The sequence below is a fragment of the Telopea speciosissima genome, chromosome 10 (genome assembly GCF_018873765.1).
Source record: "Telopea speciosissima isolate NSW1024214 ecotype Mountain lineage chromosome 10, Tspe_v1, whole genome shotgun sequence".
Taxonomy (NCBI): Eukaryota; Viridiplantae; Streptophyta; class Magnoliopsida; order Proteales; family Proteaceae; genus Telopea; species Telopea speciosissima.
The window spans coordinates 44,975,350-44,990,172 of record NC_057925.1 but is presented as its reverse complement, the minus strand read 5'-3'; the positions used below and the strand labels follow the sequence as shown (position 1 = coordinate 44,990,172).

Below are 14,823 nucleotides of genomic sequence, written 5' to 3'. Positions count from 1 at the left end.
CCCAGTCCCTTCCCACTTATATAGGAAACCACAATAGCCACTTGGTCTTAGCTTCCTAAACTTTTCAATCTCTCTCTCCCTCGATTGTTTTATTTTCCATGTTCTACATTATATATACCCGTAGATTAAATGTTTGCACCGAACTCGTGCAATTGGTTGCATTTGTTTATTTTGCCTTTTCTCTCTCTCTTATTTTGGGTGTAATTTTATGGTGTAAGATGTTCGATCGAATATCTGATGGAATATGCCTTTCTTAGTTGTTATTGCCCCAATCCTTGAGTCTTGAATTGGGATAAAATCAGGATTTAAAACAAGAATCGGTATCTGAATAGGGTTCAGGTAATGGGGTGTGTGTTTGGTTGGGTAGGAAATTTTCAGACAAGCTCATTAAATGCATTTATTCTGGTGTGGTGAGGTGGCATCCTTCTTTTTCGCACTCTATTCATTTTCAAGATTCTATAAAAAATCATAGAACTTTGGCACTATTCATGAAAAAATTACTTTTAAGTTTATCTCTCCTTTTCTTATTTCCTTTCTTTTCCATGGAATCCCACCCCATATCCAATTCCTATCTCTCACTAAATCTCACCCCACTACAAAATACATATTTCATTATTTAATTTTTTATTTTTTTTTGTCTTTGTCAACCCAATCCATTCCCCAATATGTGGGATCCACCTTCACAAGTTTCCCAATCCTTTTTATCCGGCAAACAAACGAGGCCTAAAGGATAATTAAACTCTTGTCGAATCGATAAGAGTTCAAAACGAAACAACATGACAATGCAAATACAGATGTTGAGATAAGGTGGAAAGGGCTATCAGATTACATGTAGAACGTCACTTCCGTCCACATCAATATCTGAGCACTTATCAACACTTGATAGAAAGAGGTTCCTAGATCAAACTGAGATCCCAATTAACAAAATGTCTATTATTTTCGATTGATGTTGTTAAGGTAATTGTTAAACTTCTTGTAAGTAATAGTGTGCATTAGGATTTTTGGTTTTGCCCATATACTATAACTGGAAGATTTTCTAACTAAATAGCGGCCAAACTAATCATTTTTAATTTTCAGTCATGTGTTGCTACTTGTTTGATGTGGATAGGACTCGACGTCCTATTCTTATGATTATCACAATATGTATTCTTCGGAATGACGATATCAACATACAAGTGTGAGTTCACAAATAGTGTATTTTGAATAGGATTACACGAGAGTCTTTCATGTGCCACTTGCCATTTGATAAAGAAGAAGATTCATTTTAGTAGAATTCAATTGGTCTCTTGACCTGAGAGGTCATTATCATTGTGATTACGCAACATGGGTTTTGGCACTCCAATAATTGATGACTTTATCTGAATATTGATGTATTGGATTCTTGGTATGTATTTGATAGTGAACAAGAGAGATGCTTAATACAAAATCCACTGTCCTACTGAGGAATATCAACGAAAGAGAATGTATGTATATGATTAGACGAAAATCTGGATCTAGTAACGATTTTGCAAAAAGTTTACAAATTATTTTGAAAACAAATATTATTTATCAATAATATTATTTTATTAAATATTTTGAAAAATGATTTGATCCAATCTCTTACACATAATCTCTCTATAGGCATGTTTGATGGACTGATCAAAAAAAAAAAAAAAAAAAAACCTTGTACTAGCTACACACATATCCAACCAGATTTTCAGCAATTCGATTACCAAATTTTCAACCAGAGTTCTTGGTCAGGAGGTAGTTCCTCATCTAATTACAAACACAAACTCAAACTCCTGCAAGTTCATCAAGAGATAGGAAGTAAATGATGAAACTCACTTAAGGCTCTGATCTTGGGACAATTAGAACTACTCACCCACTAACTTCTGAACCAAAATTCTCATTGCAAGCCTAACCAATGGGGGACAGAAAGTGGGAAACCCAGCCACACCAGAAGCATCTCCACTGTTGCTTAACCCCACCACTCTATTATCTAAAGGTCTCCCAAAATTGAACAGAAATCTTCCTCATTTAACCAAGAGAACACTGAAACTAACAAATTGGCATAAATCAAAAGTTTTACCAAGTGTTAATATAATGCAAAAATATTAAACTGCTTAAGACAATACTTTCCCTATCGCCTTCTTTAAAGCAGCTTCGACTTGCAACCATTAGTAACACTAATGATTGCACCCAGCATTTTAAGAATGAGCTTAAAACCGAACCCAAATGCACCCATCAAGGTTTCGTGGTGTAGTTGGTTATCACGTCAGTCTAACACACTGAAGGTCTCCGGTTTGAGTCCGGGCGAAGCCAGTAGTAATTGTAAATATTTTTTTGTGGCAATGCTGTTCTAATTTTTTAGTTGTTATATCATTCTTTGTTAAGGGATGTATTGCTACTGATGCATCTTGTCCACTGGGCACTACTACAAAGGAATTTGTTTTACATGCTCTATTTCAATGTATTTCTGCTTCTCATTGTTAGGTTGCATCTCCTTTCAAGATCAATACTCAAAGATTACAAGGTAATTCCTTTAAAGATATGTTTTCTCAGTTTTTTGATCAATCCTCTTCTTTACCGGACAAATGTGATGCAATTTTTCAATGGGTCTTTTTAGTTTGGGAAATCTAAAAAATCAAGGAACTCTTTTATATTTAACCATTCTAACCTCTCTCTCTCTATCTAATACTTTTCAAGCTTTTAATCATTGTGTTGGAATTTTTAAAATATTGATGTGGATTTTTAGTCCCATGTCGGCTATGAAAGGAAAGCACATTGGGTTTATATGTGTTAGTAGTTATTATTATCACATGTTATGCTAGAAGAGATTGTACGGTGCACTTGCGAGCGAGGACGGTAATCGTCCGAGCGCGTAAGCGTGTGCGTGCGCGTGCGTGAGGCGCTTTGATGGCGTACTTTGTACTTCGCACGTGCGCATCGTGATCAAAGGGTGCTTAGGATCGATCCGACCTTTGGATCGGTGGCTGATCAAAGAGGGAGTGCAACCCTTGGTTTAACATTGACCCCAAGAGTTGCAGCCCACACGAACAGCCAAGGGAGCCAAGCCCAATAGTCATGACCTGTCAGGTCAAGCCATTTGAGCCAATGGGTGTGACTCATCCGAACAGGCCTTGTGGGCCTATAAATGGGCCACGAATTCTCTCAGTCCAGATATCAAAAAATCTCTGATAGCTTCACAGTGTTACTGTCTCTGTAACCAGTAACAGTCCATCTGATTTATCTTGGGAGGCAGGTTTGCTGCAACCCTTTGCAGGATTAGGAGGGTGCAAATACTGTCTTAAGGACAGAACGATTTCGTTTGACTCAGGCCATCTTTCTGTCATCTCCTTTTTTTGTTCAGATTTCTAACAATCTTAAGACAGTATTTGTTCAATGGAGGAGACTGCAATTATGAAGATACCTGGGAACGAGATAGGCAAACTTGAGAAGTTTGATGGGTCATTTTTCAAACGTTGGAAAGGGAAGAATTATTTCTTCCTCACTGCTTTGAAACTTGCTCATGTCCTGAACGAAGAGAAGCCAGTAGCACCAACACCGACAGACACCATTGCAGAAGCTTCAAGTGGAGAGACACCGGTGCAGAAACAGCAGCACCAGAAGTGGGAGCAAGACAACTTCAGGTGCAAGGGCTACATCCTCAATGGGTTATCAAACACACTTTATGATGTGTATGAGCCCAAATTTGCAGACAGCACGTCGAGAGAACTATGGGAGGATCTCGACAAAAAGTACAAAATTGAGGATGCTGGCAACAAGAAGTTTCTTATAAGTAAGTTGTTTGATTACAAGATGGTAGGAGATAAGTCTATTATTTCACAAACCTATGAGTTGCAAGGTCTCATGAATCAAATCATCTCTGAGGGCCATTCTCTTGACGAATCTTTCCAAGTGTCATCTATTATTTCAAAGTTACCTTTTGCTTGAAAAGATTGTCGGAAAGAGTTGAAACAGAAGAAGGATGCAATGACTATGCAAGAGTTGATTAAGTATATCCAAGTTGAAGAGAATTCTCGCAAATTGGATAAACTTGAATTGGAGGAAAAATCTCCAAAGGCTCATGTCATAGAAAATGCATCTTCCAAGGGCAAGAAGAGAAAGTATGATGGGAAAGGCACTGTTTCTGAGAAGAAGAAGGGTACATTTATTAACCCCAAAGCGACTTGCTGGAAATGCGAAAAAGCCGATCATTTTAAGAAACAGTGCAAAGTTTATATCAAGGAGAAGCAACAAAAGGACCAAGCCAACATGGTTGACAATGATGACTGGACTGCTATGATATCTGAGGTATATGCAGTGGGTGATGATGAAGAATGGTGGATCGATTCCGGTGCAACCAAACATGTTGCTAAGAATAAAAATCTGTTCAAAGTTTATGAACCTATAGCAGATGGACAAAATCTCTTTATGAAAAATTCTTCAACTGCTAAGGTCATAGGTAAAGGCACAGTGGTTCTGAATCTCACATCCGGGAAAAATCTTACTTTGAATGATGTACTTCATGTTCCTGATATTAGGAAGAACTTAATGTCTGTAAGCTTGCTTGATAAACATGGATTTAAAATCCTATTTGAGTCCGGGAACATCATAGTGTCCAAAGGAGGAGTTTATGTTGGGAAAGGATATGCATCGAATGGGATGTATAAATTTAATATGATTAATGAAAATTCATCTTCTGCTTACATTGTTTCTACTTTTGATACATGGCATTCTAGACTTGGCCATGTTAATTATAAGTGCATGAGAAATATGGTTAAATTAGGTTTATTACCAGAATGCACATCTTCTAGTCATGATAAATGTTTTGTATGCATCAAGTCTAAAATTGCTAGAAAATCTTTTAAGAAAGTAGAAAGGAATACACAACTCTTAGAATTAGTATATTCTGATTTGTGTGAGTTAGAAGGTATTCTAACTAGAGGTGGTAAAAGATATTTCATCACATTTATAGATGACTGTTCAAAATACACATATGTATATCTGTTAAGGACTAAAGATGAGGCTTTGGAGAAATTCAAAATCTACAAAGCCGAAGTGGAAAACCAATTGGATCGTAAGATTAAAATCTTACGAACTGATAGGGGAAGGGAATACTTCTCCACTGATGATTTTTGTGAAGTTTATAGAATTATCCAACAAACAACGGCACCCTATAGTCCTCAATAGAATGGAGTAGCAGAAAGGAAAAATAGGACTCTAACAGAAATGGTGAATACACTTTTACTTACTTCTGACTTACCAAAGAATTTATGAGGGGAAGCATTAATGACTGCTTATCATATACTTAACCATATACCTCATAAAAAGACTAATATCACTCCCTATGAATATTGGATGAAGAGAAAACCTTCTCTTGGATATTTCAAAGTATGGGGATGTAAAGCATTGGTAAGATTAACTGATCCTAAAAGACCTAAATTAGGTGAAAAGGCAATTGAATGTATTTTCATTGGCTATGCCCAACATAGCAAGGCCTATAGATTTCTAACGATGGAATCTACAGAGACCATTAGCCAAAATACAATTTTGGAATCTAGAGATACTGAGTTCTTTAAGGATTCATTCTCTAGGAAACGGAAGAATGAAAATACAAACAAGGAGGATCAAAATATTGTTCAATCAAATTCTGAGAATAATGAGAGTGTTGAACTTAGAAGAAGTAAAAGAGTTAGAGTGAAAAAATCATTTGGTCCAGATTTCTATCAATTCTTGGTAAAAGAAAACAGAAATGAAGTTACATATTCTTGTGTGTATAATGTTGAACATGATCCATTGACTTTTCGAAAAGCCATGAATTCTCAAGATTTTGTTTTTTGGCAAGAAGCTATAAATGATGAAATAGATTCTCTCATGGGTAATAAAACATGGGTTTTAACAGATTTATCTCCTAGATTTAAACCTATTGATTGTAAGTGGATTTTTAAGCGAAAGCTTAAAGCTGATGGAACCATTGATAAGTTTAAAGCTAGGCTTGTAGCCAAGGGCTTTAAGCAAAAAGAAGGCATTGATTATTTCGATACATTTGCTCCTGTTGCTAGAATTAGTACAATTAGATTGTTAATTGCTTTAGCATCGATTAATAAACTTGTTATACACCAAATGGATGTTAAAACTGCTTTTCTAAATGGAGATTTAGAAGAAGAAGTCTACATGGAACAACCTGAAGGGTTTGTTTTAAAAGGCCAGGAAAGTAAGGTTTGTAAACTAGTCAAATCTTTATATGATCTAAAACAAGATCCTAAGCAATGGCATGATAAATTTGATCAAAAGGTTGTAGCAAATGGATTTAGAATAAATGAATCTGATAAATGTGTTTATTTTAAATTCAAGAATGGACATGGTGTTATAATATGTTTATATGTTGATGATATGTTAATCTTTGGTACTAATACAAGCACTGTTTTGGAGACAAAGGCTTTCCTATCTTCATGTTTTGATATGAAAGATATGGGTGAAACAAATGTAATTTTGGGAATCAAAATTGTTAGATCCTCTGATTGTATTTCTTTAATATAGTCTCATTACATAAAGAAAATATTAAAGAAATTCAATCATGAGGACTGTAAACCAGTTGTTATCCCATATGATCATTCTATTAGATTAACTTCTAATGAAGAAAATTGTATATCTCAATTGGAATACACTAGTATCATTGGCAGCTTAATGTATGTCATGCAGTGCACTCGTCCTGATATAACTTTTGCAGTTGGTGTTTTGAGTAGGTTTACTCATAACCCTGGACAAATTCATTGGAATGCAGTTTCTAGAGTACTTCAGTACTTAAAGGGCACAATGAATTATGCATTAATTATAAGGATTTTTCTGCAGTACTAGAAGGATACACAGATGCTAATTGGATCACAAGATCCGATGAATAAAAATCCACAAGTTGTTGGATATTTACCTTGGGTGGAGGATCAATTTCTTGGGGATCCAAGAAACAGACTGTAGTTTCACACTCCACTATGGAGTCTGAATTTATCGCTTTAGCAATAGCAGTAAAGGAAGCAGAATGGCTTAGGGACCTCTTAACAGAGATTCCTCTGTGGCCTAAGCCAATGCCTGCTATATCAATATCTTGTGATAATGAAGCAACATTATCAAGGGCTTATAATAAAGTCTACAATGGAAAGTCAAGGCATATCAGTTTAAGACATAGCTATGTAAGAGAACAACTCATCAAAGGAGTTGTGACTATTAGTTATGTAAAGTCAAAGAAAAATTTGGCTGATCCCTTTACAAAAGACCTGGGTAGGGATGTGGTATGGAAGGCTTCCAGGGAGATGGGTTTAAAGCTTTTAAATGAGAGGTAACCTGCAAGTGAAAACCAACTAGACACTAGACCAACATCTAGTCAACTAGTTCAATGGAAAAACACTTGTAGTAATAACCGATTATGCACTCAACTAGTAGAGATAAGATCTCTTGACATCTCAAGGTAGTGCATGTTTGTATGGAGAAATCGACAGAGGGTAGGATCAATCCTTCAATGAGTCTATGCCTTATAGGAAATGTAAGTCATACAATTGCATTTTATTAGATTCACCTATATAAGTGCAGGAAGTGGGGCCGCTTCTGCGAGATACAAAGCTTGTCTCTAAGGCACTTATGAAAACCTAAGATAAAAGCACAAGGCCATAAATGTGCGGGTGTTATTGAAACTATGTTCAAGTAAGTCATATGTTTAGTATATTAGATTTGTCGCTATAAAATTCTAAGTTCAAGGCTACGGCTACTTCGTTTTTGACAAGTACTAATGTATTTTGACAACATAGAGGTTGAAGTCAAAAGACACCTTTATGTAAGTATGATTTAGAAGTACAGAGAGTTTATTGACTGAGGCTCAATTATTTTAAAAATTGGAGGAAATTGTTGGAATTTTTAAAATATTGATGTGGATTTTTAGTCCCACATCGGCTATGAAAGGAAAGCACATTGGGTTTATATGTGTTAGTAGTTATTATTATCACATGTTATGCTAGAAGAGATTGTACGGTGCACTTGCGAGCGAGGACGGTAACCGTCCGAGCGCGTACGCGTGTGCGTGCACGTGCGTGAGGCGCAATGTGGCGCTTTGATGGCGCACTTTGCACTTCGCACGTGCGCATCGTGATCAAAGGGTGCTTAGGATCGATCCGACCGTTAGATCGGTGGCTGATCAAAGAGGGAGTGCAACCCTTGGTTTAACATTGACCCCAAGAGTTGCAGCCCACACGAACAGCCAAGGGAGCTAAGCCCAATAGTCATGACCTGTCAGGTCAAGCCATATGAGCCACTGGGTGTGACTCATCCGAACAGGCCTTGTGGGCCTATAAATGGGCCACAAATTCTCTCAGTCCAGATATCAAAAAATCTCTGATAGCTTCACAGTGTTACTGTCTCTGCAACCAGTAACAGTCCATCTGATTTATCTTGGGAGGTAGGTTTGCTGCAACCCTTTGCAGGATTAGGAGGGTGCAAATACTGTCTTAAGGACAGAACGATTTCGTTCGACTCAGGCCATCTTTCTGTCCTCTCCTTTTTTTATTCAGATTTCTAACACATTGTGTTAAAAAGAGCATGTTGGGCTTTTGCAGGGGCAAGGCTAAAAGCCAATTAGGCTCTGTATGGCAACGTTCTTAAAAAATGGTTCTGGTGTTTTTTCCTGTTTTTTGGAACAGAAACACGTTGAAAACTGTATGGTAAGTCCGATTTGATTTTTTGTTTTTTTGAAATGAACCGAGCGCCTGGCACATTTTTAGCACACATTTGAGAAACACTAATTTGGTGTTTCTGCATGTAAGAAACGTTTCTAACAAAATGTCGGAGAAACACCACAACGTCTTAAGTGAGTAAGGGTATATTTGTCTTTTGGCAATAAAACATAACAAAACGACGAAGAGAAGGCTCCATTCTCCATTCTCCGGTAAGCGAAGGTGAGAAGGGAGAAGAGCCGCTATCCTCTGCAATCTATACGAAGAGGAGGAGGACCGCTGAAAATCTCAATGATTGCTGCAACTTCCAATGATTTCTCCTGCATTTCCCCTTTTCGAAACCCTAGGGTTTCCCAAATGCTAAAATTGTTGGCCTTTGCAAATTCAGGTGAGGAGGCTTCCGTTGTTCTTCTTTCTCTATTATACATAAACCAAATCATGAGCTTTCTTTCTACAGAACAAAAGCATTATTTTGTTGTACCATATCGTGAGGTTGGATTTGAATGAATGGAATACTGAGTTGATCTGTTACCCTGATGTGGCTGCTGGTTGCGTGCTTTCTTCCCTTTTCATCGTTTTTTTTATTTTTCTTGTTCTCCCAGGTACTCTCTTACTCATTCCTTCTTCCATCTCTCTTTTTGTTTCTTCTAATCTTCTTAACCCCTTCCCGCCCCCCCCCCCAATTCTTCCTTTACTTATTGTACTCAAGTTGTTTCCTTTGTTCTGTGACTATCAAACCAATTGAACTTTGAGAGAACTCTCTATCACATAGTCCATTGAACTTGAGATTGGGTTAAGGAAGCCCTCCCCTGGGCAACCAACCCTAGAATCTCCTGATTCTCCTCCCACAAAACCTCCTCTGTTGTGAGATTCCAAATAAAAAATAGATCTCGTTTGAAGCCTATCGCCAAGTCAGATTTCAGGCCCACTCAGTTCTCTTATTGTTGTCGCTTTCAATGTGATTATTTTTCTTAGAAGGGTTAGAAGTGAGGAATGAGTCCCTGAAATTTCAGCTTGATTGGTGCTCTTGAGAAGGAGTTCGATCAATTAAAATCTGCTTTGGTCCTCCGCAAATTCCTGTTGTCAAAAAGTTGAAGACAACCTTCATTTGGATTACGAATTTATGCATGGATATGTTAAGTACCACCCATACAGGTTTGTTTCTTCTTAGTTACATGAATGTTTTTCTTTCAGTGTTACCATACAACGTTTCAAGACCCAGAAACGTTCAAAAAACACCGAAACACTTAAAAGTGTGTCTGACCCAGAAACACTCAAAAAACACAGAAACGTTGTCATGCAAATCCTTAAACCTTGTTGCTTTAAATACTAGTTTTCCTCATAATGATACTTTCCATTTTCATTTCTATAAAGATGGGGCTAGGAGTGTAAATGAATAGCCGAAATCCGTTTCCGTATCCGTGTCCGTATCCGTTTAGCACTATCCGAATCCGTCTGAAAGCTAAACGAATGCGGATATGAATAGGCTATAGGTATCCGAAAAGCTATATTTACATGTAAACGGATAAAATATCCGATCCGTATCCGTGTCCGTATCCGTTTAGCACTATTCGAATCCGTCCGATAGCTAATCGGATGCGGATGCGGATATAGCACTATCCAAGCCGAATCCGATCCGTTTACAGCCCTAGACGAGGCTTGGAAGGCTATATCATGTCTTGGAGGTAGAGTAGTAATCATTCAAAATCATAAAGGTTCCTTTGTTGCTATAAAGTGTAAACATGGGAGCAGTCACTCGGCCACAGCAATGGAAGCTGAAGCGGTCAAAGATTGGCTTTTGCTTGCTTATCGCATCAATATAGATTGTCACTATGTTTTCTGATTGTAAACCATTAGTGGCGTTTTGAATGGTTCTCTAGTTGCTTAGACTTACGGGTGTCAATTGGTCTGATTTTGGGCTATCCGTCCAATTTCTTAATGGTTCCAACCCTAATGGGTCAAGATTAGAACCAGACCAATAAGTTAATCGGTTCTAAATATCAGATCTAGGGCCATTAACTAATGGGTGGGCCGGTTCCAGTTCCTAAACGGTTCCAAGCAATTCAAAATTTAAAAAAAAAATAAAATCCCTAACACATGTTGCATATATTTAATAATATTATAATAAGACATTAATTTCAATCACATGAGATATGCTTCATTTTTTTTTTCAAATCACAAAACTAGTCTATATTACCTCTTGTTTTGTATTAATTAATAAGTAGGAATATTGTAATCCTTTATCCATGAGGCTTTCACGTCTTTCTGAATAAATTCATTTTCAACTAAAACATAAACAGGACACCGCCACCCTCATAAGTTAGGATTATTTTAAGGTATGTGTTTTAAGTTAACAATACCAAATGGACCATACATTTACAGCCAAATCCTTGGTAAAATAGTATATGAGGCAAGTGGTATCAGCCAAAATTGAAAGACTAAAAAAAATAAAGGGTTTGACCTTAGCTCTCATGACCTTGAATCTTAAAAATTATATAATATATAGGGTTAGGCTGTGAATTTGTTTTGGTTCTACCAATTCCAACGGCTCCTAATCGGTAGATCTGGAATTGGACCAATAACTTAACACTAGATCTGGAACCGGACCAATAAACTACTGGGTGGGTCTGTTCTGGTCCAAAACTGACACCCATACTTAGACTAGGCTGCATCTGTGGTGCCTTTTTTTGAGATAGTCGGTTTTTTTCTGTTGTTGTATTCTTGTTTCTCCTCAGGCTGTTGAACAAGGATCCCCATATTTTGGCTAAAGGGGCATCCTTGTTACAGTTGCCTTCTGTGTGGTGGCTCAACCCACCAAATTTATTGTAAATCTTGTTGTTCATAGGAGCATGAAGTTTTTTTTCTTTCTTTCAATAAATTTGGACTGAAAGGCCTTGTTCTTGACCCTTAAAAAAAATAGATAAGAAATAGTTTTGTTTGTGTCAAATTTCAAAACCCAATTAAATCAAATAGAACCCTCTCTGTATTGGCATGCAAATTCAGTTTTTCTTTTTTCCCATTATTTATAGTTTGAAGAAAAGTTCTCTGTGGGGGAGTGTACCGCCCACACCCAGACATAGTGGGGGCAAAATGACCGTCCCACCCCTATGAAAGGTAGAAGTCCTGCCCCCCCCCCCAAAAAAAAAGCTTTTACACTTGCTCTCATTGGCCCTCACGCTCACGCAGGGCCCCGCTTCCCTCGCAATAATGAATGGTCCCCCTTATCTTTTATTTTTTATTTTTTGGGTAACAGGTTGTGCATGCATGGTTCACGACCATGCACTTAGCCGTCGGATGGAATTGAGGGGGGGCGCACTGTAGACCTCATCCCTATCCAATGACTTTGCATGCACAAAACCCTTTCCTTTTTTTAAATGAAAGTGAGTCTTAAAAGGATAATCAACTATCCTTGAATTACCAATAACCCTTGATGGCTCCAATGGTCAAAACCTTTGTATGTACCTTGGAAACCAAGGATCAAGTATTGGTATGGTGAAAACCCTCTTCTCTCAAACTATCCTTGAATTGATAAGAGTTCAAAAAGAAACAACATGACAGTGCAAATACAGGTGCTGAGATGAGGGGGGGAGATCCCTGTTGTTGAGGTCATTGTTAAACTTCTTTTAAGTAATAGTGTGCATCAGGATTTTTGCTAGAACTGGAAGATTTACTACCAGGATAGTGGCCAAACTGATCATTTTATATTTTTGGTCATGTGATCTAATTGTTTGATGTGGAGCCTCTTGTTGCTTTTTTGAATTTACACACCCACTTTCTCATTACAGGCCTAACCAATGGGACAGAAAGTGGGAAACCCAGCCAAACCAGAAGCATCTCCACTGTTGCTTAACCCCACCACTCCATTATCTAATGGTCTCTCCCAAAATTGAACAGAAATCAAGCCATTCAACCAGGAGAACTCTGAAACTATCAAATTGACATATAAACAAAAGTTTTACAGACAATGTCTTCAATAGCAACCTAATAGGGTTTGCAACTATTCAGAAGACCTTGTCAACCTTTTTCAAATAAAATATACATCCAGGTTTTCAGCAAAACATAAACTTTTTCTTACGGATAAACTAAAGAAATTAGTCATCTTACTCAAGCTATATTAAAATGCCTAGGATTCAAGATTTAAACAACTAAGAAGAGTTAATTTACTGCAAAATATCAAACTGCTTAAGACAATATATACTTTCTCTATTGCCTTCTTTAAAGCAACTTCGAATTATATATCAGAGAGGCTGCGAAGAATCAAATTAGCAGAAGCACCATTGAAGCTTATCTTGCACCCAGCATTGTGGGAATCAGTTTAAAACCGAACCCCAGGTTATTCATCAAGGTTTCGTGGTGTAGTTGGTTATCACGTCAGTCTAACACACTGAAGGTCTCCGGTTCGAGTCCGGGCGAAGCCAGATGTAAATATTGCGGGGATAGCTCAGTTGGGAGAGCGTCAGACTGAAGATCTGAAGGTCGCGTGTTCGATCCACGCTCACCGCATTTTGTAATTGTCAAAGTTAATTTTACCATCATTATTGTGCCTCACTATTAGGTTGTATTTCCTTTCCGGTTGATACTCTAAGACTACAAGGTAATTCTTTTAAAGATATATTTTCTCAGTTTTTGGATCAATTCTCTTCTTTCTCAGATAAATCTGATGCAATTATTCAATGGGGCTCTTTAGGTTGGGAAATCTAAACATCAAGGAACTCTTTTTATAGGTCAAAGATAGGTCAAAGATTTCATATACGGCCAAGCATGCACGATCGTGCCCCCTCTCACAAGGAATTAGAAAAGTCATAAAACCCCACTTCTATTTAATGCTTGGAAACTCTCACCCTCTCACATACACGGCTGTGTGCAGCTTACACAGCCGTGTATGAAAACTGTTCCCTAAAATATACATCCAGGTTTTCAGCAAAACTTAGTCATCTTACCCAAACTATATTACAATGCCTAGGATTCAAGATTTAAACAACTAAGAGGAGTTAATTTACTGCAAAATATCAAACTGCTTAAGACAATACTTTCCCTATTGCCTTCTTTAAAGCAACTTCGAATTATATATCAGAGAGGTTGCGAAGAATCAAATGAGCAGAAGCACCATTGAAGCTTATCTTGCACCCCAGCATTGTGAGAATCACTTTAAAATCGAACCCCAATTCATCCGTCAAGGTTTCGTGGTGTAGTTGGTTATCACGTCAGTCTAACACACTGAAGGTCTCCGGTTCGAGTCCGGGCGAAGCCAGTTGAATGTGTTGCGGGGATAGCTCAGTTGGGAGAGCGTCAGACTGAAGATCTGAAGGTCGCGTGTTCGATCCATGCTCACCGCATTTTTTATTCTTTCAAAGTTAATTGGGTAAATTACATATCACCCCTTTTATGTAGTTAAGTGATGATGTCAGCCAGTTAAATAAATTTAAATCCTTAAATTGTCCTTGACCAATGTTGAAGATGAAGGGTAGCAGTATTGTAAATTTAGTTCTAATGTTAGTACAAGGGTAAAATAGTCCTTTCACACCAATAATTAATAGCAGACTAACACCGTTACTAGTGATTTGAATTTTTTCAAAAACCAGGGAGTGATGTGTAATTTTCCCAAATTAATTTTACCATCATTGTTGTGCTACGAAAATAGAGGAATGATTCTAATTAGGGATGTACACGACCCGAATATGGATACCTCTAAACGGATGGATTGAATTCGGACCTTCTTCCCCCTAGCAGATACAATTCACTATCAATCCATATCTCTTAGATCATGACTCTTTTTTCCTCATATTCTAGAACGTGTTGAATCTTAAAAAACCCTCAAAATCATTATTTATTTATTTTTTTTATTATTATTTGGATTTTTTTCAAGACGGATTTTTATCGGAGTATTCATATTTTTTTTCTTCCGAATATCTCTAAGCGAATATTGATGTCCCTAAATGGATACAGATGCGCGGATCAAATTCGGATTTTCAATTATCCATTACATCCCTAACTCTAATCCCAGTAGTTTTAGGTTGTCGAGGACCAGTTCTCCCAAACGTAAATTTTTTTTTGTGTGACAGTGCTATTCTAATTGTTTAGCTGTTAGATCATTTTGTTAAGGGATGAATGGCTATCGATGCAT

General features: G+C 37.4%; 5 non-coding genes across 5 annotated transcripts; all 5 read left to right on the top strand.

Annotated features, from left to right (window-relative positions):
* The first annotated feature begins 2,227 nt into the window (after positions 1-2,227).
* Positions 2,228-2,301, top strand: TRNAV-AAC. The gene has a single exon. It is a non-coding gene; the product is annotated as a tRNA-Val (tRNA).
* A 10,742-nt stretch (positions 2,302-13,043) lies between these two features.
* On the top strand, positions 13,044-13,117 carry TRNAV-AAC. The gene has a single exon. It is a non-coding gene; the product is annotated as a tRNA-Val (tRNA).
* Positions 13,118-13,129: 12 nt separating this feature from the next.
* TRNAF-GAA lies at positions 13,130-13,202 on the top strand. Its single transcript has one exon. It is a non-coding gene; the product is annotated as a tRNA-Phe (tRNA).
* A 674-nt stretch (positions 13,203-13,876) lies between these two features.
* On the top strand, positions 13,877-13,950 carry TRNAV-AAC. The gene has a single exon. It is a non-coding gene; the product is annotated as a tRNA-Val (tRNA).
* A 12-nt stretch (positions 13,951-13,962) lies between these two features.
* Positions 13,963-14,035, top strand: TRNAF-GAA. The gene has a single exon. It is a non-coding gene; the product is annotated as a tRNA-Phe (tRNA).
* Positions 14,036-14,823: the final 788 nt, after the last annotated feature.